Raw genomic sequence first — 26,470 nt, 5'->3', positions numbered from 1 at the left:
TGCAGGCAAAGAAACAGTTTTGGGAACATTGAATGACTTATTCAGGGTCATCTTGTAAATAGGAAGTGTGATGTCAGCCTCATATCTCTAAAGCCTTGTTTTTGTATGATACATTCCCCAAAAGGAAAAGGGGACTATTTAGATGATCTTCTATTTTGAATTATGTGTGCTATCACTTCTTTTTACTAGAACAGGTAATGGAGAGCTTGAGCTTGAATAAACATGAGGAAAAATGGGATATACAGGTAAAGAAGCAGGAAAATCTCAATACCATGTCTGTTAGCTTTGTAAACATTTTTCAATGTCCTCCTTCTTAGAACTGTTATTTTCTTGTGGTTTCAGGCAGGGCTGTGTGACAGGCTTGTGCTGGTTCATGGAGTAAAGAGAAGATGCACATGAGGTATAAATGGGAAAGAAATGAGATGTGGTAGTACAATCAGTGCCCGAGGGTATAAAGTAGTTATCATGGACATGAAAAATTCTAATCTGACTGCATCTATACTGGGTACTTATTAGCTACTTGCTGGGCACTGGGTTAGGCTTTGGGGATAAAAAGATGACTAAAGTATATTGTCTTTCAGGCATTTACTGGCTACACGTAAAGAAAGATATAAGTACGTAAGATACCTAATAAATATAAAACTAAAGACAAGTTTGAACTGTCATGGGAACCCAGAGGAAGGACAAACTAATTCCATATGGTGGTGAATTTCAAGTCTTCCTAGCTTAATTTGGGCACATATGGGAGAACTGAGGTCTTTTATAATCATGAAATTAAAGAGAATCTCTTGAGTCAAATGAAGATATAATTCCAAATTAAAGCTGAGTGTATAGAAATACCTAACCTTGCAAGATCATACCTAAATCTTTTTAATCAACTGTTTGGAGCCATATTTGGAAGGAGTCTTTTCACTCACAGTGTATATGGTCAGCATAAAAGAATGGTGCTTAATAAAGCAGAGAAATTGCTTTCTGTTGCAAAGCAGCACTGATCATTGGGAGATACAAATCCAAATAACTGGTTGGCCTTCTATTTAAAAAAACTACTTTGGTCACAGTAACTGTCCTGGATGATTCCAAGGCACGTTGAAATAGGAGTTTTCTGGGCATAAGAGGGTTCCAGAGAGAGCACTGAACAGTGTAGTCTGGGTTAGGCCAGGGGGTACAGTGGAAAGGGATAAGGCTACCTTATGAAATACCATGCTGTCTAGGAGCAGGGCAAGGAGGTGGCTTCTTCAATTTGTCAAAAACTCATTTTCAGGCCTTTAGGTCTCCTAGCAGCAGAACGGTTTCTGGAATCCGCCTTCTCTTTCTCGTGCCAAAATAGGAGTATTTACCCAGATGCAAAAGATGAAAAATAATGACATTAAAAAAGATTGGAGTGTTTAAAAAATATGGATTTAATTAAGCATTCCTGCCATTTGGGGATGGAGGGATTCAGATTTGGAGAAGCACATGTAAGATGTAACTTCTGTCTTTTCACTACCTCAGCTACCTTGATCCTAGTGTGATTTACTTCTCGGCTTTCATCTTGGCCAAGTGGGTAGGTAACATAGAAATGAAAGTCTATTTTTTTAAATTATTAAGTAATTATATAACTTCATTAAGTTAAGACACACTTCCTCTGGTACAAAGAAGTGTTGTGGGGTGGGTATTGGGTATGTGTGTGTTCCAGATCGTAGCAGAAATAGTGGACAATGTAGTAATTTAGAGTAATATGAAGGTCTACAGTTCTTTTTTGTTCTCTTTGTTTTGTTCCCCATAAGTAACTATTATGGTATTATGGCCACAATATGAAATAATTTGGCAATATGATACTCTGAAAAGGGAATGGATCCTTGGATAGAGAAGTGAATTTGAATCCCACTCTTGTTGCTTACTAGGTAGTGAAAATGGCATACTTCTGCTAAGGTTGTGTTCTCCCTTGGTAAATGCAGATTGTTCCCATTTTACAGATTTATAGTACCGTTTAAAAACTCCCCTAGTTCCCTCTGAGAGTCCCTAGCATATGAGCACTTGTACCCATGTGCCCCAAAACAAGTTTGCTCATGTACTCTGCTAGAATTTCTAGTAGAGGTTCTGATTGGCTCTGTAGCTGCCCCACCCTGACTCTCATTACAATGTGCCTCAGGGGATTAGATGCCATTTGTGCTAGGAGGGAACTTAAAGTACCCTGGGTATGTGGCAGTGGAACAAGGGTTTGGTGGTGGGCATGGTGTGATGAAAATGGCACTCCAATTCTGTCTCATTTCATAACATTTGAAAAAGCACATTTTGTTCCCAGAATATCACCTATCCTTTATCAGATCTTCTGGATGCAATATCTCTCTATCAAATTTTAAAATCCTTTGGCCAGCAGGGAGACAGATGCCAAGCAATTCCCTCCATATCAAATTCTCTCCTCTGTCATTGATTCAAGCCTCCTCACTCTAGATTCTTCCCCCTAACTATAATCCTATACCATAAAATCATATGACTAGATACCCAGGAGTCTCACTAGCCTGCCAGTTCTACAAACGACTCAGCTCTGAATCTCACCTTTGAATCTCTGCATCTCAAACAGCAAAGAAAGCAGTCTGCTTGCTTGGTAACTGGAAGACTTCATGAGTTAGCATGCTGCAGTAGTAATTCAGAAAGAATTCAGTAATTCTGATGTTTATCAGATCCATTCCAATGACAGATAAATACGATGTATTTGGGCAGTACAAACTGAGTTTTGATAAGTTATACTGGCTTCATCTGAGATCTAAGGATAGAACAACAGAATTCTAATTCAGTAAATAATAATACTTGGAAATACACAGAGCCTTTTTTTTTTTTTTTAACACAGAGCCTTTTAAACTACCTCCAGAACCATCTTACTTTTAAAAACTTGAAAATATATACTCATTTAGATACACCTTGATTTAGGCACATCACCTACCGTATCTTCACTGTACTTTATAAAAAACAGTAGTAATAACTAATCAGGACAATAGACAACATTAGGTATTTATTGGAATTGGGTACAATTCTAACCATTTTACATATGTTAACACATTTAATCCTCTTTACAAACTTATGAGGTAAATATCATTATTAAAATTTTACAGATGAGGAAACTGAAGGTAGGAGAGATTAAGTAGTTTGCCAAAGCCACACAGCCAATAGTGGTGGAGCTGGGATTTTTTTTTTAACCTATACAGTTTATTAAGTTTCTTCACTTCTTTTATATATTACTTTATCCTTTTATAACTCTTATTATATAGAATAGTAGGTAATTTTTAGTATCTTTATTTTCCCACTAAATGATGCTATTGGATGTCAGGGGCTATGACTTAATGTATACTTCAGTGTTACCCCTGACACATGGTCAGAGCTAGTGTCTGCTGCATGTAGAACAGGTTCATCTGTGAATCTCAGGAATATTTATTTGTTCTTTGTGTATGGCAAAAGTGACTGTTAGAAATAGCAAAGAACATATGGGCCATAGTTGTATACTGTTTCCAACTGATTTGAGAAGAAAAGCCCTTCCCAGATGAAGAATTGATGATTGGAAAGATGACACTAATAAGACAATAAGCTGGTATAGCTAGCAGGTAAGAAAGTCTCAAATGAGTGACAAATAAGGGCTGTGACTCCAAGGAGGGAAAGGTGGCAGTCCTGGGAACTGCAAAATTGCTCAAAAATATAATGACTTAGTGTTCAGTCAAGGACTAAAACTGGTATCTTTATCTTCTACCAGGTTAACAGGGAACTAGATAAATAGACCCACATGGATCAAGACCAAAAAACCTACAAGACAATTAGAGGTCTAAAAACTGAAAACTGAAATTTCTGATTTTCAAATGTTTGAATGATTGAATAGCAAACTCACCTAATTTATAAAGCTCGTGGGTCTGTAGCCTGTTAGCTCACACAATTACTCATGCACTTGCTTACTCACCACATTTATAATTAGTGCTACTATGTATTAAACTCAGTGTTAGTCATGAAAGTCTCTGGTTTTGAAAGAGGGAGAAAGCCCTAAGTTTTAGTATAACTTTTGTGGCTAGGCAACCATTTCTTGCCAGCAACTTGGAGTTGTGGGAGGTGTTTAAGAAACCACAGATAATTTTGGACTTGAATATTTTGTTAGGTGGAATTAAGGACTTGACTAGTTCTAGCGTTTCAACTAGCATATTTTGAGTACCCTCTATATTTAAGCATTGTGGGACTGAAGTGATAAAAAGTTCCTGCATTTAAGTAGATTATAGTATATTTAATTAGGATTTATAGTGGGTCTCTAAACCAGAAGCTGTGGGAATACATAGATGGGTTGGATCTTTTCATGTAATAGAATATGGAGAAGTTCATAAGTTCATTAGTACCTTGGCTGAGTGTCTGTGATCTAGAGCTCACAATTCTGCTCTTCCTTTTGGGTACCAACATGCTTACTCTTTCCAGATCCTTTTGTGGTCAGGTACAATAACATGATGGAGTTCTGTATGAGAGAATGTGAGCAGAAGTGTGCATTTGCCCATGAAATTCTCTCACGGGCTGTCCTCTCTCTATTTTTCCATCTTCTGGTAGAGAAGAGATGGCTCCATGAACCCAGAGTTGGGTGAAGCCATGAGATACAAGGGACTGGGTTAAAAAAAAAATTACTTGCTCACCCATTATGGAGTGTGACATGAGTGAGAGATTGTGATAAGCCATTGTGATTTGGGGGCTGTTGTTTGCAGCAATTAGCTTCCACTAACAATTCAGAATTGGTGCTTGACTTACACAGTGTCCAACCCTAAAAGCCAGGACACACAATCTAGGCATAAGGAAGGACATTGGGATCCCTGGGTGGCGCAGCGGTTTGGCGCCTGCCTTTGGCCCAGGGCGCGATCCTGGAGACCCGGGATCGAATCCCACATTGGGCTCCCGGTGCATGGAGCCTGTTCCTCCCTCTGCCTGTGTCTCTGCCGCGCTCTCTCTCTCTCTGTGACTATCATAAATAAATAAAAAATTAAAAAAAAAAAAAAGGAAGGACATTAATAAAACCTGTAATCAAGAAACTCATTCAGATTTACCAAGTGCTTTCATATGCATAAGTTAATTTTGTCATTGGGCCTTATAATAACTCTAGGAAAACAGGGTAGGTAGTGTTGTGTCCATTTTGCTGATAGGACTAAAACAACTTAGTTTCCCTATTGTTCCAAGCAGTCTAACTATTAAGGCAACCTTTAGTTCAGTTACAGAGAAGCTGCTCCTAGGACTATCTATGGACTAGAGTTTTTTCTTAACACAGGCTTTAAAAATTATTTATTCAGAAGTCTTTCTTACTGTTCCCTCCCTCACCTCCTCTGCTTTAGATACTTGGGTATGGAATAAAGAATGAAGCATGTACAAGAGGTGGGATCATCCCTCTAAGGAGTCATGGTCCTTCCTTGGGTATGACTCCTTTGACTGTCCGGCGACTGCTGTGAACCCTGGGAACATTATGTACATGGCAGCCTCCGTAACAGGGCAGAACCAAGCCTTATCCCTGCTGGATTACTATGATTATTTGAGGGTGTCCAGATTCTTCCAATATGATTTCTGAAATCGTAGTCTTTCTCTTTCCTCCTAAACCAGCACAGACAATTCTACCTTCCCTAGGGCTTCAAATTTTATGTACAGCCTCTAGTGTACCATTTTCTTCTTACAGCGCTTCATCGATATGATTTTTGCCTTGGACTTAGAAAAAGAATTTTCTCATGCAACATTTTTATATAGCCTACAGGGACTCTGTATCAGCAGTCACCCACTTCAGTTCTCCCCACTGCCTGAATTTTTCTGATTCATTTCATCTCCATTAATTGATGCAAGTAGCATCAGTGTCTAGCATTTTCCTAGATATGGAGCATATAAAGACAAATAGGGTATCATTCCTACCCTTAAGTGGACAATATTTTTAGGAATATCAAAATATGTATGTTTAAAACCAATCTGTGTTAATATTGATTTGGGTTGACATTATACATATAACTTTAGTGGGCACTTTAATGTACTACATTGTTCCTATAAAGACTGGGATGAGTGAAGACTAGAACACAGGAGACTCATCAGCAAAGGAGCTATGAGGATGAAAACACAGATCCTATTCAGGCTTGTCTAGGACTAGAAGGCTAGATAAGCCTAATGTTGCGGGTCAGGTAGTGTATTAGTCAAGGCTCTCTTGGTAGTAAGTTACAGAAAATTCAAATTGGTTGGAGCCAATGGGAATTTAATGGCTCCTGTGCCTGAAAAATCTAGGCCATAAGCCTATGTATTAGTGGTATTAGAAACAAATTTTCTAATTTCAGAAACAGGGAAATGGAACATATTCTTTTTCTCCTAGATAAGTAGAATAGAAATAGAATCACTTAATTCAGATAAACTATAAGCAAGCTTTAAGGCAACCACTTGTCTTTCTTAGAAACAGGAAACAAAATAAAGCATTCCAGCAAGAGGATAATTAAGAGTCAATAGAATCTCACCAATATGGCCAAGTAAATGGTGAAGGTGTCCCGACAATCTGTGGTCCTCATTCCTCAAAAAAGTTGGGTCATTTTTTGTTCTGACAAGATGAGAAAACACTTGTTCAGACAGTCATTTCCAGCAGGCGTAGTAGACAGGCTGGTGTAGGTCCTCTTACCTTACCAGAGGAGATGGACCTTCTTTTTTTATGGAATCACCTATGTATAAATGAGGTAACTCAAGCTCATCAAGTTTGGCCAAGGCATTTAGGCAGTGGGGCTAAATCCAAAATAAAAACAACCCCAAACCTCTAAAAATCCTTTAGATACTTAAACACTTATACATTATCATTTGAAAGATAGCAGTTGCACATATGTCCAGATTGTTATGGTATTGTCAAGTTTCTTCAGCCAGCATTGTTGTTAGTGGCTAAAAGCTTTTAACAAGTCATAGAATTATCTAGTACGTCAAAGAAGTTCTTTTTATAAAGAATTTAGAGGACTGCAGGGACTAGTATCAAGATGATAATTTAGGCCTGGTTAGATCCAAGTCCTCAAGCAAAGTGCCATTCCCCTTATTTCTTGGTTATGCTTTTCTATTGTTGATTCCTTCTTAGGCAGGTTCTCTAAGGTGTCAAGAGTGCCACTAGCAGCTCCAGTGTTACATTCCATGTCCTCATTAGCCACTAGAAAGATTCTTTCTCCCCCAGATTCAAAGGTCCTAGGGTTGAATTCATGATCCTATCCTGAATTAGGTTAATCACTTCTAGTGATTCTCTAAGATCTGATGATTCAGTGGGCCAGCCTGGATCACAGCCTGGATAACCAAGAGTTGTTGAATCAACTGCTGTGGCATTACATCATAGGCTTCCCAGCTCAGGATCATGGGAGGGCTATTGCAATTCCTCACTTCAGAAACTTTTACTTGTAGGAGGTGGATGGGGGGATGGGGTAACTGGGTGACAGGCACTGAGGAGGGCACTTGATGAGATGAGCACTGGGTGTTATACTATATGTTGGCAAATCGGACTTTAATAAAATTTTTTTTTTACTTGTAGCAATATTCTTCCTAATATCTTTTTGATTCAACATTCTTCTGATTACAAGAATCAAAAGAATCAGAAAGCAAGTTATGGCTACTAAGGCCACATACACACAAAAATCCATAGACAATTATTGGGAGGTTTCTTGTGTATCTCATAGGGTCATAGGAAATAAGCATACCTATAGAAGAGCAAGGGGAAAAAAAGCCCCTAGTATCTCAGAAGTAGGAGTTTATGGTCTTTTCAATGGTATAAATGTTACTGTACTTCACACTTTCAATCTTTGTGTCTCAATGAAAAATTTACCAGTTGTTAGAAGAGTGCATTTGACTAGCCTATTTTAGATCAAATGTAAACCTCTAGATTATTCAGCTATTATTGGGAGACTTAACCATGTGATACAACATGAAAAAATACTGTAATTTTTTTAAGTCGAGGAAATTATATTCATGGAAATTTTTCCAATATTGCATGGCTAATAATAGAGCCAGAATTTTAATCCAGTTCTAACTAGTTTTTAAAAAAATTCTGTGTATAGAACTATGCCTGTTAAATTCACTGGATTCTAAGCTGATTTTGTTTTTACATTTGTGTGCTTTCATTTGTGTTTTGCTAATTCTTTAATTTTATTCAAGTTGTGTTTAAGAATTCTAGTCTATCCCAATAAAAGTAGTGTCTTTGGAGAATGTATATGGTTGATATCAGGATCAAAGGTGGGATGTACTCATCAAAGAGGCCATACCCCCTCAGAAAATAGTTTTCCTTCTCTCAATAATTCTTACTGAGAGCTCTCATTTGTAGGATTTTGAGTTTATGTTATTTGAAAAATAATCCTCTTATGACACCACTCTGCACCAAACCATGAACATCCATGATTTGAAAATTCCAAAGTCTAGTAGTTTCTTCTGACAATACTTGAAAAGAAGAGTTGGAAAAACATTTCACAGTAAGCACAAAATGTGGCAAAACTAGATAGAAAAATACGTGATGGCATAATTCTGTTAGGATTGATAGGGCTCCTTCCTTTGCCAATTCTGGATACCAGATTTTTGACTACTACTTGCTTTTAACTCAGGTCAGGCAGCAAAACTCACTCTAGAAGCATAACCATCTCTATATAAATCAAATTAAATTCTATAAAGTGTTTTATGTGTTTTTTATAAGGTGATTCTAAGGTTAAGTTCTAATCCTCTTCACTAAGGAAAAGTTAATGTGCTTATGGTGTCCCTATTTGGCTTTCTTTCACTATTCTTAAGGAGGGGTTGCTTCTGATTTCAGGCAGGTCTTAACTCACACAATTTATGCTGGGCTAGTTACCTCTTACTGTTGGAGAATATTAAAATACACAAGATTCATAATACCATAGCTAACAGTTGTTCAGCTTTCACTATTGAAGTGTAGAGTCTTCATCTCGGTCTCCACATTTTGGGAACTTCTTGTTGGCATTAGCTTTAACATGCCATCTCCTCATGTGTTTGTATTCTACTTGATCTCTGATCTGTAGGACTGAACAAAAACATTTCTAAGCGTGAGAGAGCTTGAGAAAAGCTCCTCTACAGAGATAATTTGTCTCTGGCATAGCATCATTTAAAAACTTCCTTTATTCTCTAACCTCTTGGTCCCCTCTCTTTGCCCCCATCTCCTTCCTCCTCCTCCTCCTCCCTGGCTGTATGGCTAAATAGAGTTTTGTTACTCCAACCATTTCAGGCTAACATCAGTGTAGGCTAGGAAGTACACGTGGACATGATCTGCAGACAGCATGGAAGGCAAAAAACTTGCCAGAAAATGTTGAGGAGGATACAAAACTCATGTCTGTTCCTATCCAATGCAGTCTGGCTCAAAGGAGAGTAGGGCCATGTTCATGAGATGATTTTCCCAGTACAGAAAAAGAAAGTTGTCAGGCCAACAATAACAGATTAGTGCTAACAGTCTACAAAGTATTTCTACATAAATTATTTCCTTTAATTCTCTGAGGTACATGTTATTACAATCTCCCTTTTCTCAGATCTAAATTTCATAGCCACAGCTGTCTGATTCAAGATCTAGCTCTGAGTCCCAACTCTTTCCCTGATGACTCATAGCTGCACTAGAAAAGGGTGTAGTTTTTGTGTCATCCTCATAATACAGAAACACCTGGCACTGCCTTTTGTATGAGTATGATGGCGTTACAGGTCTATTAAATGATTCCCTTAAAGAGGGACCAGACAGACAAGGAGGGTTTCTTTGTATGTGGCAAGTACAAGGACACTTGCTGTAGATGAAGGATCAAGAATAAGCTGTAGATAAAGATCAGATGACCAGATCAGATGACCAGCAATTAGGCAAAGGGGGATTATTTTTTCTGTAATCTAGAAATCCAAGTTGTGCCTTCTCTCACAATAAAAGAAAACAAACTACATTCTCAAAATACTCTGTTCATTTGAAATTTTGAAAGTCTATTAAAAATGTCTTGAAATTCTTTAGAATAAATCAGAGCTTATGAATAGCAAAGGCAAAACAGAAAAGTTGGAGTTTTGTTACTAAGAGAAACTATTATAGCAGTTAGAGAAGTTCCTTTATAGCACTGAAAAGAAGACCAGTATGTGCAAGGGGCAATATTTTAGGTGATAAAGGAGGAGACTTGCTAAAGCTTCTCCCTTTAAGGTTTTTGATTCTATGAAGATGAAGTAAATTCTGTTTAAGAGAAGCTGAAAATATGAAAAGCAGCTCGGGTTCCTTTTCTTGGTCTGACAGTGTTGCTGACACACAGCTGGAGACTGATTTATCATCATATCTAAGGAAAGCCTTTAACAAATGACAACACATATGGACATTAGGCATTTCCTTTCCCCTGCATAAAACAAAGTGATAAATGGTGTGTGAATTTTAAAGACATAATTCCTCCAATAAAAACTCTAAAGCATGTGCTAGTGATTTCTGCATTTTAAATTTACAAGGCGGTTCATGGGAGAGGATTGAGAAAAGTTAGTGAAGTCTGTTAGTCTCTTATTTCAATGCCAGTCTTCACCACTTCTATGCCTCATGTTTATAAAATGCATTGTGATTTTTTTTCCTTCAGAGATTAAGATGGATTTATCACTAGCTTACCTCTCTCTGCAATTGTATGATATCCAATTTTTATTGACAAATTAGGATGCTTTAAAGCAGACCACATCAGAAGTAGACCCTTAATTCATAAATCCATGAATCTTAGAGGAGAAAATCTCAGTCAAGTTAAGAGAAAGTCAAGGAATATTCCAAAGTTTTATTTGGCATCTGTCAGCAAGGCATGTATGGAAACTCAATTTCCTCCATTTAACACCCATATCTTCCTTTTCTTTGGACATTTTAGTTTGAAATTTGCCCTTAGGATTTTTTAAAATTGTATCATATTAAACTATTGAAATGTTGGATATATTTGATTAAGTTGTTAAGCTAATGTAAACAAATCACTCAGGGACTAAGGAATATAGTTCCTCTATTTGAATAGTGAGACTGAAAAGCATTATTGTCACTTTCTCCTCTTGAGACTATCTACCCTTTTAGACCAGTCTCACTGGAGTGGCTGGTTCCTGTTCTTTGATTTTGGGTGCACACATGGCCCAGCAGGTCCTCAGTGTTAATGCCCTTAGGATTCTAAGTAGCCAGCCTGGTACCAAAGTCTAGGCCAGAGGTTCATAAACTACAGCCAACCAGAAGGCTAACTTCACCCCACTGCCTACTTTTATAAATAAATTTTTATTGGAACACAACCAAGCCCATTTGCCTATAAGTTGTCTATGGTGCTTTCACACCATAATGGCAGAGTTGAGTAGTTGTGACAGATTGAGTCTGAAAACCCTAAAATATTTACTATCTGATCCTATACATAAGTAGTTTGCTGACTTCTGGTCTAGCCTCATTCAGACTAGTGTTCTAGAGCTACAAGAGATTTTTTTTTTCTGTCTCTTGATTGTTTCATTTATAGCAATCTTTGTTTTTTCTTTTTTCAATTAAATACCTATTTGAAAGTTCATCAGATTTGGCTATAGCCCAGATTCCATTCTTATATATTTAAAAGGCCACTAGACCTGACAGACATTTCTCAGTCTATGGTTTCTTTATCATTTTATCATTTTAAAATACTTTAAATAGGAAGGTTAAAAAAATCCATTTCTTGGCTACTTATCTAGCTTTATAAGTCTTCCCACTACCTGCCAACACCAGTAGAAATCTCTAAGTGATTTTTTTTTTTCAGTGACTTTAACCACTGAGCTTCTGCTCACTTCCCATTCCCCCACCTCACTCTCAAACGTATTTCTAGTGGTCACGATGTGTGGTCCTGATGGAGATGTGCAGAGGACACAAAGGGCCCTTTAGGTAAAGTAGTTCTGATTTCCACAGTTTTCCTTGTTGCAGGAATTGAGATTCCAAGGAAATAACACTCTTTTTAGTGGGTTTGAGTTGAAATTCTGAAACTATAATGTTTCTTTCAAATAGTCTGCTCATAAATCCTTTTAAGCATGCAGCCCTTAGCACAAGTCCCTACTAAATTAAATATCAAGCAGAGCTAGGAAAGGAATGGTTGGTACATTTGATTATTTTATAAGGCTGAGGGAGAGAAAGTGGCATAGGAGTTAGAAACTATAATTGCTGCTTCTCCCTTGTTGCTCCTCTAGACTCCTGAAGAGTTGTAAAAAGTTCCAAGCTCATGCTCTCTTAGCTATGCATATTCAGTCTTGTCCTCTGTTCTGAACCAGTGCCAAATGTACTTACCCAGAAATCATGGGGGGGATTCAGTGTCATTTTCCTTTGTATTGCTGAGATCCTTACTTTTTTAAAACAAGAAATGTCCATCGTTGGGGGCATTTGGCCATATCATCTGAGGTAGTAAAACAATTCAGTAGTCAGTCAGTAACTTGTAAACATTTGCTCCATTTACCTCAAATCCCAGTTATCCTGCAAATCAGAGGTTAAATTTGCCAAATATCCCCTTTCCTCTAATATTGAAATGGAAAATAAAAATCCTCAAAAGAGATGTAAAAGCAGGAGTATATTCCACTACATAAGCCATGTAGATTATTTGGACAGTGTACGATAATTGAGTTCTAATCCTTGGTCTACCTTTATCTAGTTAACTAACCTAAGGGAGTCATTTCATATCACTGGGTTTGTTAATTGTAAAAAAGGAGAAAGATTAGACATATATTTTTTTTTAAATCCTTTTGGCATACATTCAGATTGTACTCAGATTCTAAACTGTGAGGGCTGTCAGTCTCTGGAACAGGCTTTCAGAGAAGGGCTGTCTTGGAAAATTTACTGTCCTATATCATCTTCCTGCTGGTCCTAAATAAATCTGTTTAGAACTTGGAGCAGGAAAGTACAAATCCTTGAATACCCTTGATAAGATAAATGGTCCTTCTCCTTGGAAGGTTGTGCTTCTTGACCAAATGTGCATCTTTGGCAGATGCCCAAAGGTAGAATTTTCAGGTGGAATGGTGAGAAAAAGAGGGGGCAGCTGCCTTTCCCACCAGCTCAGCTGAAACAACCCTGACCCTCAGAGGAGACGTGTCACACAGATGGCCTTCACATACCAAAGGGAAGTATACCGTTTTACATATTATCTCATCTAGAGCCAAGGGAATAGAGAATAAGCTATGCAACTTCCTTTCTACCCTTTAATTTTATGATTTTATAAGTGATGAATCTTTGATTTTCTTACGACTACAATTGGAACTTTGATAAGCACACATTTTATTGAGATGAATCTTGCTTTAATAGCTGCAGGTGGGACATAGTTCATTAGGGACCTGTATATTAAGAGACATGTAATCCTCCCTTAGTTTTTATAGGAAAAAAATCTTGACAGTGACACCATAATATTTGACCTTAATAACTGCACCTGGAGTCATTCACCAAGAATACCAGAGGAATTTTGCCAACAAATTTAGCTCTGCACATTAACAATAAATGATTCTGAAATCACATTCATCTGCGCTTCTTAGGAAGTTCTAAAACCATTCAGTTAGCCTTGATGAATTAGTTCTTTCTCTGAAACATAACTAAGTATTAGCATATTTTATGGAAACAGCACTAACCCAAGTTGTTAGTAATTTAAGATGCATATTTCAAAAGTACATGATTTAATTCAGTGGAATGGATGAGATTGAGTAAATTTGTTCCCACCTCTTGTAATGAAATATGGTACATGGAGATATTATAACACATGGTAGGTAGACTTGGTAATATGGCAGGCTTGGGGATATAAATCAATGTATGTCTATTTACTTTTGCTTCTATTCAGGGGTCTTATGTAGAAGTAGACTGCTGGCCTGCCCATGGAGACCAGTGATTCTTCTGAATTCTTTCTAAGTCTACAAGCATTTAGAATGCATCATTCTTGGGAGTATTTAGAAAGTAAATGTCTACTGAGGAACAGGAAGAGAAAGAAAAGCCACGTTATCCAAGCCCTGGAAAAAAAAACAAACAAAAAAACACAAACACCTTTCTTCTTATACTGTGAACCCTAGTATATGAGTAAGAGATTTATGATCAGTCTTACAGGAGGTCAAAACAAGACCTTTAACCCAACCATCTTACCTACAAGAAAGTCATCATTCCTCACTCTACTGCTGTAGGTTAAGACCCTTAACTTTTCACCTGAGAAACTAATTGCAGTAGCACTGTAGCTGACTTCTTACAGCCAGTTTTGCCTCTGGCCTGCCTGCTTTCCACATTCTTACTGAATTAGAAATTAGATCCAGTCAATCCATGCTTAAAAAAATCCTTCTGTGTCTCCCACAACCCATAACCATCATGATAACATCTGGATTAGTCAGAGAAGTACTCAGGCCTCTTCCTCAGGATATGGGCTCTATCTGCACCCCTAGAGGAATGCTTTGCTCCGGTTAGATCCATCTACATGCAGTTTTCCAAATGGTTCCATGTTCTCATCTCTGAAACCTTGTACATGCCATTCACTTCTCATTTGAACTGAAACTGGAAAGATTAAAAATGATGGCTAAAATTTATTGGGCACTTAATTATGAGTCAGATATAATCCTGAGGGTTTTACATTTATTGATGTATTCAGTACTTTTTGCCGGAGGATGAAGTAGGTGCTCTTATTTTCACTTTGTAAAGGGGGAAACTGAAGCATAGAGCAGTTAAATAACTTGCCTGGTGTTACACAGGGAGTAGGACTGTCAGATCTGGGATTCTAAGCCACGTGTTCATTTTCATTTCCACAGTGTGACAGTGCCTCTGGGCTCAGGAAGTGTTTACTTATCCTTCAAGATTTGATTTAGAGAGCATTTCACTGAGAAACTGCTGTATACCCTAGATCTGAAGAAGGTGCTCTTTGCATCCTGCCTCCTGTTACATCACACAGAATTGCTCATGCTAAGTTCCAGAAGAGGCTGAGGTCTTGATGGTCTCTCCTGCCTTTTTACTACTAGGATTTTGTAAATATTTGTGGAATAGAAAAAACTCATTGTCTCCTACCATAAATTATTTCCTTTTATCTTAAAAATTTCTATTTCAAGTGAGTATCTTAGTCCTAGTAGATAGTAGGCACTCAATAAATGTTGGGTGGTGAAAGAGCAAATGAGTTTATGGGCTCTTCTTTCTTGGTGTACCCATAGGAAATAGGAGTAGATTAGCTTCCACAAAAATGGCAATTCTCCTTATATTTCTTTACAATTAGAAATAATTGCACCTTGGATAAACCTCATTTGCTATGATTCTGCCACTTTGCAAAGCTCTCTCCTTATATTTCTTTATCCTTTTTTTTTTGCCACTCCCTTAATTACAAATTCCACTACTCTATACAATTATGAGGTGTAAAGAAAACTTCTGTTGCACAGAAACAAGAAACTTCTCTTATGTTGCTTTTGATTTACAGGGTATAGAACACTTCATTTTAGCATAATTACAACAAAATTTTTCCAGATTCCTATTTGCTATAGCAATAAAAGTAAATGAACACCTCGTATATGCCAGGTTCTAGTGTAAACATTTTATATGATCTTTTTTTAATCATCATGATGATCTTTTGAATAAGCATTATTATCCCCATTTTACAGATGAAAAAAAAATGAGGTGATTCAGTATCTTACCAAAAGTCACATGAAGAGTAATCTGCAGAGTGGAAACCCAAACCCAGATCTGCTTGATTTGATTTAAAGCTACATATTTGATTTAAAGCCTATTTATATTTGATTCAAAGCTTATCTGGGGTGTCTGGGTGGCTCAGTTGGTTAAGTGTCTGACTCTTGATTTCAGCTCAGGTCATGATCTCAGAGTTGTGAGATTGAACCCCATGTTGGGCTCTCTGCCCAGTTTACTTAGTCTGCTTAAGATTCTCTCTCTACCTTCCCCTCTGCCCCTCCCTCCATTCAGGCATGCACATGTGCTAAATAAGTAAATAAAATATTTTAAAAAAATAAAGCTTGTCCAATGGCATGGTGTCTCAAGGCCAGGGAGTGTGCCTATGAAATTGACCATTCTTTAGGATTAGAAACTAAATTCAACAATGAAACAAACCTATCCACTTCATTATGCAATGGTAGGTTTTGTATGCTGGTTTTTTTTTTTTTTTTAAGATTTTGTTTATTTATTCATGAGAGAGAGAGAGAGGCACAGACATAGGCAGAGGAGAAGGCGGCTCACCACAGAGAGCCCAATGTGGGACTTGATCCCAAGACCCTGGGATCACATCCTGAGCCAAAGGCAGATGGGTTTTCATGGTAGTAGGAAGAAGGCGTCATTTACTAATGAAAAAGAGAACAACTCTGGTGCTAGATTGCTGGTTTGAATCTGTTTGCTTGTTCTGTGTCTTTGGGCAAGCAGCTGAACCCCTCTGTACCTAGTTTCTCCACTTGAAAAGCAGGTGATAGTAATATAAATGAAATAGTTCATAATAATAAAACCTACCTTCTGGAGTGGTTAGACTCTGACTCTTGATCCCTGGTTTAAGTTAGAGCTTCCCTCTCAATGTTCCAGTGCTGGCTAAGCCAGAATCTCTAACTTAGTTTAGTCCTTCCACAGTCTGTTTCTTTTCTGTCTCCAATATGCCACTCTTTATTCCACGCTCTGCCGCAGGATGGAGGCATGTGGTCATGAATCCAAAAATTCCTTTTGCTAATGTACTTCTTCCCCCAGAAAAATGATGAAGGTTTCTTGCTTCAGCTTTAACAGTCATGCAGTTTACATATACACCCAGCTACATAAATTGCAGTCAATTACTTAGGGTTAGCAATTGAAATTCTCAGTAGTAGTAAAGAAGCTAGCCATTTGTAAGTCATTTATAGTAATCTTTAGTAACCGATAATTAGACACTAATTAGCTCATTTGCTTAGTGTTTTTACTTAGTAAGACATTTAATGAGTTAATTACAAGAAAAAGAATTGAACAGTAATTAAATACCAATTAAAGGGTTTTATATGTAAGCACAGTACATTGGTTAAAGAATAACATTTAAAATGAAAACAGTGAACTAAATGATTTAAGGTAATGTGGTAAGAATAGTTCTATCCCTTATACTGGATTCCATGGTGCCTTAGTCCTTCTTGGGTGTACATAAGTCTCAGATTGTCAGAGCTTCTCAACCTCAGCTCTCTTGACATCTGGAGACTGCTAATTTTATGTACTATATGCACTGTAAGACATTTAGCAGTATCCTTATCCTCTACCTGCTAGAAGCCAGTAGTACTCTCCCATACGTAACGACAAAAATGTCTCCAGACATTGACAAATGTCCCCTGGGGTTCAAAACTGCCCCAATTGAGAACCACTCGGTTCCATTAAATACTTGTTTTTTCTCTTTTACTTTATACTTTATAGTTATAGTATTTTCACCATTTTCCTTGTAGTTGAGATTTTAAAGCTCATTGTAACATCTGTGGACTCCAGTGACTAACTAGATTACTAAGAAGGATCTGTTAATGTGGCAAGAACATTGAATTTGTACCTGAAGACGTAGCCTCATAGTAAGTATCCCAGTTACACAGTGTATGATCCTGAGTGATAATGTAACATCTTTGAATATCCTGCATATATAACAAGCATAAGAGAGCTAATTGCTAAGTTTTGGGATAGGGTTCCAGGGCTTGGAAGGCAAAAATTGCTTTGCCATATGACTTTCAACCTTTGATCACAAGGCTCATCTAGAACCTTCCCTGACCCACTATTTTTTCTTTCATCCAAATGTATTTATTGAACGCTTTCTATGTGCCAGGTGCTTTTCTAGGCACTGGGAGTATAGTAGTGAACAAAACAAACGTATTTTGTATCAAACTGAAAGCATGGAGACAAATAAGCAGAGAGTAAGGTTGGAGAATTCCTTTTTAAGTGAGGTGCTGCTAGATGTTCCCCCTTAGAAGGAGCCAACTTGAAGGGGGTGGGGAAGTGTGCCAGGTGGATATCTGAAAGAAGTATGTTCAGGACAGAGGGAACAGCCAGTGTAAACCTGTTTCCTTTCCCTTATTCAAAGTTTGAGAAGTTTATGAACTTAAATAGCCATTGCTATTGATCTTGTTGCTTATAAAATTGAACATTTTGTTATAAACATCTCACAACTTTTCCTTTTAAGAGATCTTCATATATGTTTCTAGGATATTTAAAAATAGGCATAGTTATACCTTCTAAGCAATAGTGAGATAATTTGAAGAAATAGGGAATATTTTTTGTATATTCCAACTAAAGATAGTGAGAGAACAGTTTTATTCAGAGTCAATTAAAAAATAGTCAAATACGGCTGTATTACTGTCTTCTAGTAACATTAATTAGTTGCTCTTGTCAATTTGAGTCCATTGACAAGACCTCAGTGCTGCATTAAGTAGTCACATTATGACCTATGCAATTTGAAATCCTCAGGATATCTATGAAAGCACCACTCATTTTAATTAGAAAACCTAATAAATTAGATAAATATTGGCTTTAGGATCTTAATCACACAATATAAATCAGTTATAATGATGTACCTGTGCTTTCATGGAAGGATTTTCATATTCTTTTCAGGCCACAAAGTTCAAGGACATATCATCATTCATTTTATATTTGGGAGCATAGAAGTTGATATTTTTAAAGTCATATTTATGCCAATTAACACTACTATTAATTCTGTGATAGACAAAGTCACAGCCAGAATCTGTATTTTACAGAATGTATCTTCCACCAATCTTTATATCAATCTCTCTTGGTTCATTTAGAATGTCTTATTCTCTAGTAATTCCTCTGGAAAGGCACAAAGGAACTATATTCTCCAAATCCTTGCATGCTCATAATAGTTTATCTATGAGCTTTATAACTAAAAAGTCCATTTGTGTATGAAATTCTTGTTTCATGTTTTCTTTCCTATAGTAAGTTAGCATATTATTCCGTTGTTATCTGGAATAATGCACTGGTGTAAAAATATGATGACACTTTATTTCCCTTATAAGTGAATTGGTTGGTTTGCATGAATGTCCAAAGGAATTTTTTTCTTTTTTCTTTATAGTTTGGTAACTTTACTAGAATGTCTTATTTTGGGTTCTTCTGGGTTGATTTTTTTTTTCCCCAGCTAGTTGTGTACCCTTATAGAACATAATGTCAACACTTTTTTTATTTTAGGTAAAACTTTTAGGGAAGCTTTCTTCAATTAAAGTTTGAAATTTGTTTTATCTCATTGTGTTGGTTTACTACAGAAATTATTATTATTTTTTAAGATTTATTTATCTTTGCTTGTGTTAGTGAACATGTCAGCTGGGGGAGACAGAGAGAAACCTTAAGCAGACTCCCTGCTGAGAGCAGAGGTGACTCAGGGCTTGATCCTAGAACCCTGAGATCATAACTTGAGCTGGAATCAAGAGTTAGAAGCTTAACCACCTCAGCCACCCAGGTGCCCGTACTTTAGAAATTCTATTAGGTCTTGTGTCCAGATATATTTTTCCAAAGATGGTCATGTCTGCATATTTATTTTCCCGACATGTCCTCCTCACAGCGGGACTGACACACTTTTCCTTCACAAGCAGAGTCTGTTTCTTCTCCTTGAATCAGGGTCATGCCTTGTAACTACACTGACCAATGGATGACATAATAAGGGATACTCTACAACTTCTGAGATTAGGCCATAGGAATAATGCAGCTTCCTCCTGGCATTCTTTGGGATACTTGTCCTTGAAATCCTGCCTTTGTGTTTCAAGGAGGCTCACACCACCTGGAAAGACCATATACAGCTGTTCCAGCCAATAGACCCAGCCAGGCACTCAGAAAATTACCAGTACTGACTGCCAGGCATATGACGGAATAGTGTTCGGTCGATTCCAGCCTTCAAATCCTCCCAGCTGAGGCTGTAGACCTCACGGAGTAGAAATAATTGATCTCATTTATGTGTTCTCTGATGTTCAGAAGCCATGAAAGATAATATGTCATTATTGTTTGAAGCCCTAAGTTTTGGGTATATTTGTTACATAACAATGGAAAGCTTGTCAGAGGAGATGCAACAGGACTCGGTGGAGTGTGCGACTCAGGCGTTGGAGAAATATAACAAAGAGAAGGACATTGCGGCCCATATTAAGAAGGAGTTTGACAAGAAGTACAACCCCACCTGGCACTGCATCGTGGGGAGGAACTTCGGTAGTTATGTGATACATGAAACCAAACACTTCATCTACTTCTACCTGGGCCAAGTGGCCATTCTTCTGTTCAAATCTGGTTAAAAGCATGGACTGTGTCACACACCCAGTGATCCATCCAAAACCAAGGACTAAAATTCCAAATACCAGAGACTGAAATCTTCAGCCTTGCCTAGGGGAACACCTCGATCTTTGAACCTTTATTGTGTTGTTTTGTACAGGGCATTCTCTGTACGAATTTGTTGTGGTTATAAAACAATTAAAAAAACAGCTTACGTTTGTATTTATTTTCTATTCCATACCTCTGCCCCATGTTTTTTCTCCTCAAAATCCATTCCTTTCCAAATAAATCTGTTGGAGAAAAAAAAATTGATTTTTTTTTTTTTAAAGATTTTATTTATTCATGAGAGACACAGAGAGAAGCAGAGACATAGGCAGAGGGAGAAGCAGGGTCTCTGCGGGGAACTGATGTGGGACTCCATCCCAGGACCCAGGAATCATGACCTGAGGCAAAGGCAGATGCTCAGCCACTGAGCAATCCAGGTGTCCCTGGTATATTGGTTCTTTAGAAAATTTTTTCTATACCTGTTACTTTTTTTTCCTTAACTTTTGTGTTTCATTTCCTCTTGTGTTTCTTCTTAGTTTTCATTTCTGTAATGTTTTTTGGCAGTTTATTTTTCTTCATCTTATTTCACCTACTTTTATGTTGTACTTCTTTATCTTATATCTATGTGCCTTTTGGCTTATTTGAGAGTAGGCTACAGTTTTGATTCGTGTTGCAGACTTGTTCTGGTGTATTTTTATTATTTGTACGGGTGTTAATTTGTCCATCTTCTCTATAGTTGCTCATGAGAACTTGATACAGTGCTTTACCTCCATTCTTTTTGATTGCTCACTTTTATGTGAAACTGGCTTTCCTGTACATTCAGGGAGAAGGGTTGGGTTGAAGTACTTATTCTAGTTTCAGGTCTCTAGGGCTGCTGCTTTGATTCCTTTTTCTCAAAGTGAAGTATTTTGTACATTCTGAGAGCTGCCTCCTCTGGTGGTCCCCCACCTTTATCAGGGTTTTATTTTTCCTGTATACCTGTCATCACTTCCCTGCTCAATTTGGAATCTCCTTCTGGTCGTTTCTTCTCAGTGTGGGACTTTGTCCTGGGAAAGGGAGTTGATTAGTTTTGAGAGTTGATAGGTCATGTTTTCTTTCAGTACTTTCAGACTTCTCCACAGATACCTTGTTACCCGGATGTCTACAAGGAAGTGTGACAGCTCCTCCCAGGGTTTTCTGCTGTCCTCAACTAGCCTGTGTTGTCAACAAGGAATCTTTGGAGAATGCACAATCTTAGGGGTTCTTCTGTTCTCAGAATGTACATAATGCCCCATGACTTTCTTCTTCATCATCCCATAGAGATACTGATATCACAAGGGCCTTTTGGCTCTACATGATCCTTCCCCACCTGTTTATATTTTGGAGTTCATAGAAATAATCCTTTGTTAAAATTTTGTTGTGGATATTGTCTGTGTGATTTGCTATTTTAGTTGCTTTCTTTTAATGGAGGAATTCAGGGAGAATCACACTATATGGTTACCATCATCACTAACATTCCAGAATTCCATCTATGCATTTTAATTTCTCTCTATGTGTTTCTGGGTTACCTCAGAAAATAGAGAGAGGATATAAATAAATCCAAGGAGAAGATTTGTAATGTGCCACCACCTTTGCCTTCTTAATAGCCAGCCTCTAGGAAGATGATCAATGGAGCCATTATCTTTCCAAATGTTACCCATTATAGTGTCCTATACATAGAAATTATTATTTTGGAAATCCATAAAAGGACAATTTAGGCTTTATAATGTGAAGAAATGTGGGATTTCTTCATTTGCCTTGGTTTCTTCCAGCCACAGTACACTTTGTTAACAGTTCCCCTCTGGCCTTTAGAAGCTTGAGAACCATTTGAAATGTGGAGGGAGATGGGTTAGAAGGCAAATTGAAGCAAAGGAAAATATGGAGATTGTGCCACCATTGGGTTCTTGAGTCACGTGACTTTTTTAAACAAAAGAATATACTGAAAAGTTTCGTCTCCATATTGACTTCTGCCCAACACTTAGCCCGTAACAGCTGGAAAAAGCAGATGAAATGATCTTCCCACCAAGAACTGGGAGGAGTGATAAGCACTGGAGAGAAATGAACAGTAAATGCAATGTCATCAGCCCTTCCCTTAAGCTCTTTCCTATAGATTGCCTTTCCTCAACTCAGAAGTCTGATCTTCTCAAGCATGTGTTGAGCACAGTCAACTGAAAGCCAGCTGTTTCCAACCTCACCTTACTTTGAAGGTGTTAAGTGAGATTAGACTTGAATTACATTTGGGGAAATAATCTCTACTTTACTATTATGAAGCAAATAAATCTTTAATGGTATTAAAAAGGCACTTCAAGGTTCCCTTGTGCTCTCCCCCACCCATCTTACTTTCTAAACAACATATTGCTGAGTTAAGTGTAAATGAATCAGTAGCATATGGCTTAATCTTCTTTCGAATCCCCTTTGGGCTTGAGGAATTAATTGACAAACTTCATGGCAAAGCTTCCTTGTAGTATTTGGAATCCCAAACTTAGGCAGCATGACCAGAACCATTTATAGACTCCAATTTGAGTTAATGCCTTTCTCTCTATTAAAGTCTTAAAGGGCTAATGGAATGCAGCCTTCATAGCTGACTACTCAAGCTCCTGTGTCACAGTTTTCCCCATGTCTTTATTTCTCTAAGAATTTATTAGGAAATGAACATTCATTCAGCTGTCTCCTTTGAAGTGATACAGTCAAGCATGGGCAAATGCAGAGATTGGGAAAACCAAGGTGGGCTGTTTCTTTCCTATCTAATGTTTTAGAAGTCCTATGGATTTTAAGTATCCCATACAGAACTCAGAATGAGATAAAAGGGAGTAGGTTTATGATTAATCCCAGAAGATTATTCCTTAAAGTTTCTCACTACAGGCAAATATTAATTAAGATTCTCTTCTATTTGCTGCTATTTAAACAGGAAAGTCAGTTAGTATGCAGAAAAGACTACTGGCTTTTGAATATTGAAACATGGGAGTGCAAATCACTTCTGTCTCTCAGTGGTTACATGTTTGTTAACCAAAGCTGAACTGATGGCAGGTGCATGGCAAGGGATGTTAGTGGGCTTTTGCTTGGGGTCTGGCTGGAGGTGAGCTCTAGGGCTGGGGGCTCCAAGATAAGGTAAAATCAATCAAGGCAGAACCTTCTAAAAAAAAAAAAAAAAAAAAAAAGGCAGAACCTTCTGCTTAGTTTCTAGTCAATGTTATCGTTGCTGCAGACATGTTGAATGTAATTGAATAGTAATTAAGAGCGATGGAAAATCTGCCATCAGCCATCCAGAGACTGTCTGCTTTCTACATTTTGATAATCACACTCACACCACTTAAGACACAAATAATTGCCCTTCTGCCTCCAACATAATTTATTTTGCTATTGCCTAACCCCACATACTTTCCCTCTTAGCAGGAAAGAGTAGAGATGTTTTCTGTGGGGACTCAGACACATGACACTTTATAGTCACCCCATTTTGGCTATGGGTCTTAATCTCATAAGTACCCATTTCTTCACCTGTAACATATGGTAGCATGTTACCTCATGAGAACTAAAATAATGTATGTAATATGCTGGGACATCACAGGGGCACATTGTTAGATCTCTTACAAAATGCTATCTCCTGTTTTTTTTTTTTTTTTTTTTTTTTTTTAAGATTTTATTTATTCGTTCGTGAAAGACACAGAGAGAAGCAGAGATACAGGCAGAGGGAGAAGCAGGCTCCCTGCAGGAAGCCCAATGCAGGACTCAATCCCCAGACTCCAGGATCACACCCTGAGCCAAAGGCAGACGCTCAACCGCTGAGTCATCCAGGCGTCCCTATCTCCTGGTTTTTGAAGTGCTAGAACATTAATAAGGATTACTCCATACAGAAGGTGACAGGACAGGGTAATTGTAATGTTCAGGTGGTTCTGTTTGTGTGTAATTTGATTGAAAGTTTTAGGAGCCAGGATGAGTCTTGGAAAAGTTATTCCCAAAAGCCCTGTGAAAGACGTGCCTATCAGAAGCAAGGTGCCCCTGAAACCTCAAGCTGCTGTTTTGTAACACTGTTACGTGTGGGAATGGAACCTCCTTTTCCCAAATAACCACAAAATTCAATCAGTGTAATTACAGAAATCACAGCTGACTCATGTCTTTTCTTCTGCTATTTTATGTTGCTCTATTATCTCTATCACTCATTGCTTTATAGCTGTTTTATTTCCCTCATAATGTTTTCAGACATTAAACTTCAAATAACTACTCTTTTCTAATTTGGAAAAGAAAACCTAAATAGAAAAAAAACATGGAAAGTATTACTAACATTCATGTAGTCATGATAGAAAATTGATAAATGCGAAATTGACAAATTACCTATTTTAAAAATTTCTTTTTCTCATTTTTCTCTTAAATAGATGTCTCTATATTTCATTAATTCCAGTCTTCTCCTTACCTACAGTTAATTCTCATTGTAAATTTTGCATGAATCCTTCTAGTCCATATGTTTTTATTTCTAGTATACACAAAAACTTAATACTCTCTCGTATTTTGCAATATTTATGTGAATGTTTAGAAACTTGTTTCATTTAACAATATTTTAGAGAGTGATCCATGTTGTTAGATGCATGTAGATCTAGTGAATTCACACTATTGAATGTAATTGCATCATGTGACTACCAAGAAACTGTCCCTTACTGATAGACATTTAGAGTATTTCTAACTTTTTGCTATTTCCTCAAATGCTTTAATAGTTTGATAATATATATTTATGCATGGTAAGTAAAGTGTGTTTTTGTGATAAGAAGCATAAACAGGAAGAAATAATCACTTTCAAGATAGATTTCTGTAAGAAGAGGTTTTGTCCAGCTGGTGTACCAGAATCTTGACTACAATGAAATTGGTTCAAAGTAAGTGTATTTTATATCCAAGTTTCTCAAATTTTAGTTCATCACAATCACCCAATCCATGTATTTAAACAAACTGTCTAGTTTTTTTATTGGTTTATATTTCAAGAACCTCAGTTATGAGATCAGGGACTGAAATTAAGAGCATTTATTTTGCATACAATGATTTCTTGAGGTTGTTGCTCTGTAGAAACTGAGGTAATGTGAGTTTATTTGCCAAGAAATCTTTCTCCTTGGAAATAAAAGGAACATTGACACATTTAGAGCCTCTACTATGTCCTAGCCCAGTGCTAGCCACTTTGACAGACAATTTCATTTAATCCTCAGAGATCCTTGGAAATTCATTTTTACGTGAAAACATAGATTTGGAGCTGTAAGATAATAGTCCAAGATCACATAACTACTCAGCAGTATACTCAATGAAGCCTTAGACTTGACCCTACCTGCATTTGATTTGAAAATTCTATTTTCTCTATTCTACATGTTCACATATCTTGGGGAGGTAATCATTATTAACAGCTATAGTTTATCACAGAACATAGTCACTTAATCAGCATAAATTTGTTTGAGCCTCCACTATGCTGTCATTTTTATGCAATTACCATAAGGGGTTACAAAGAAATAATTCACTGCATATGGGGAGCTCATAATCTACCAGGGAAGAAAAGATAAAGATAGGAACAGTTGGACAGTACTTTGAACTGCTTTTGTGCAGCTTTGGGAGGAAACCATGTGGGTTAAAGAAGGAAAGCTAAGTGAGAGGTGGGTGGTGGGCCACTCTGAGAAGGTGGGTGGCATTTACCCCAGTAGGGAATACTCAGAAAGAATTCTGGATGAGTAGAATTGCATGAGCAAGAGCTTGGGGCTGGGGACTACAAATAGTTCCCATCAACTGTTGGAAAGGATGACTGTTAGGGACACACTCCAGATGTCTCTGTCAGCAGAGTTAATAGAGAACTGGAACATGTGACTTCAGTGTCTGAGTTCCTTTCAGTTTCCATACCTCTTGTCTGATATTTTTTTAGATTATAGTTTAGTCCGTGGAATTCACCAGGACACATGAGAGGCATGTAATAGAATGCCAGTGTCTTGGGAAAACCAGAGGTGGTGTCTAAGCAAAGCTAGGTGAAAGTTCCTGGTGACCAAAGAAAGGAAAAATCAGACAAGGTGAAAGAAAAGTCGTGCTTGAAGGCTGTTTAATTACTAAAAAGACTTATGGAATTATCACCTCCCCTGAGGGCTCATTTGGAAGCTAGAACTATGTTTTGATGGGAGGTTCATAGAAGAACCTGAGAGTCAGCCTACTCTGAGAAGGTATAACTTTGAGATGCATAGCCTTTCAATTTTTGTTTTTTCTCAAAACAAAACAAAGCAAAACTTGAGGCATAGGAAATGTCCTAAGTATTCTCCAGAAGCTGCAACTGCT

The 26,470-nt window shown here is 37.5% G+C and overlaps 1 long non-coding RNA gene across 1 annotated transcript; it reads left to right on the top strand.

The window, feature by feature from the left end:
- Positions 1-342: 342 nt before the first annotated feature.
- On the top strand, positions 343-19,795 carry LOC111097539. Its single transcript, XR_005364054.1, has 4 exons — positions 343-400; positions 1,492-1,543; positions 17,320-17,436; positions 19,428-19,795. It is a non-coding gene; the product is annotated as an uncharacterized LOC111097539 (long non-coding RNA).
- Positions 19,796-26,470: the final 6,675 nt, after the last annotated feature.

Source organism: Canis lupus, chromosome 9 (assembly GCF_011100685.1).
Source record: "Canis lupus familiaris isolate Mischka breed German Shepherd chromosome 9, alternate assembly UU_Cfam_GSD_1.0, whole genome shotgun sequence".
Taxonomy (NCBI): Eukaryota; Metazoa; Chordata; class Mammalia; order Carnivora; family Canidae; genus Canis; species Canis lupus.
This window is presented reverse-complemented; position numbering and strand designations above follow the sequence as displayed.